Source organism: Phytophthora infestans, genomic scaffold (genome assembly GCF_000142945.1).
Source record: "Phytophthora infestans T30-4 supercont1.1648 genomic scaffold, whole genome shotgun sequence".
NCBI lineage: Eukaryota > Oomycota > Peronosporomycetes > Peronosporales > Peronosporaceae > Phytophthora > Phytophthora infestans.
Window position 1 is genome coordinate 1 of NW_003306998.1, and position 1,468 is coordinate 1,468.

Here is a 1,468-nt window from a genome sequence, read left to right on the forward strand (position 1 = left end):
GCTGCCTCTGTGTTGTTGTTTTGTGCTGGGGGCGACTTGTCGTCTTCTTTAGTATGGAGGATATAAACCTGGTTGATCCTGCCAGTAGTCATACGCTTGTCTCAAAGATTAAGCCATGCATGTCTAAGTATAAACAATTTTGTACTGTGAAACTGCGAATGGCTCATTATATCAGTTATAGTCTACTCGATAGTACCTTACTACTTGGATACCCGTAGTAATTCTAGAGCTAATACATGCATCAATACCCAACTGCTTGTCGGGCGGGTAGCATTTATTAGATTGAAACCAATGCAGTCTTCGGGCTGGTATTGTGTTGAGTCATAATAACTGTGCGGATCGCGCTTTTGCGCGATAAATCGATTGAGTTTCTGCCCTATCAGCTTTGGATGGTAGGATATGGGCCTACCATGGCATTAACGGGTAACGGGGAATTAGGGTTTGATTCCGGAGAGGGAGCCTTAGAAACGGCTACCACATCCAAGGAAGGCAGCAGGCGCGTAAATTACCTTTTCTTTCGCGCGTAGCGAGACTTTGTCCTACCCGGACCGACCTAATCTCTTGGCGCTACCAGTCAATACCCTACAAGCTATGCCTCTCGAGTACTGACGGCAGGCATAATCCAGCCCTATGCAGGGACTTACCGGAAAAGTGTACACGTGTCTTGGACTAGAAAAATTCTGCTCTGTTATCTTCTGGGAGTCTTTCGGCTCCCCCTATTTAATCCTATGCTTCTTATACAAATATCTAGTGAAATGTAGTCGTTTCGGATCTCTACCGACCCTTCAGCTGAGTTCAGGCGACCGTTGAGCTCAGCGGCAATCCGGATAGCATATCCGGACAGATCGCCGAGTACTTACCGTGATCCTTTGTTCCTAAGCTCTGGGTTATCAGACCGAGCCGATTCTTGACCTAAAGTAGGTTGGCATGGTCGAATCTGGAAATCCCTACACCACAGTACGACTGGAGTCGCAACTAGTCGTGGCGATCGACGACACCCATGTAGCGCTGATATTCATCAACTAAACCAGGATACGGCACCGTTGACACCGCTCCACTCTTCTCCCTCCGCTGCACCGTTGTCGATGCCGCGGTCACTTGAGACGACAGGAAATATACCGGTTGTCAGCCCAGCCGACAGCAGTTAGTCCCGGATTACTCTTCGCTACGGCCATCGTGAAAGATCCCCGCTTGTACCTGGCTGGTCGTTTCTTGAACAGATACTGAACGCCTTTGCACCAGCCTTTTCGGTTTGTCTGGATTGTGCCTACGTAGTTGAATCCCATGGTACGGAGCTGCTGTGTCAGGGGAATCGAAGTGTAGAAGCGATCAGCAATTACCACACGTCGTCCCGAATATGGAAGTCCCCGGAATACACACGCCACATTTCGACAACCGCAGCTGGCCCGCTCTTTGTATCCATTGACTGTGCACCCTCGACGTCGTATTTCCTGCCAATATCAACTTC

The 1,468-nt window shown here is 49.1% G+C and overlaps 1 non-coding gene across 1 annotated transcript; it reads left to right on the forward strand.

The window, feature by feature from the left end:
* Nucleotides 1-66: 66 nt before the first annotated feature.
* On the forward strand, nucleotides 67-510 carry PITG_33534 (the record flags this gene model as incomplete). Its single annotated transcript, XR_009934928.1, has 1 exon — nucleotides 67-510. It is a non-coding gene; the product is annotated as an 18S ribosomal RNA (ribosomal RNA).
* Nucleotides 511-1,468: the final 958 nt, after the last annotated feature.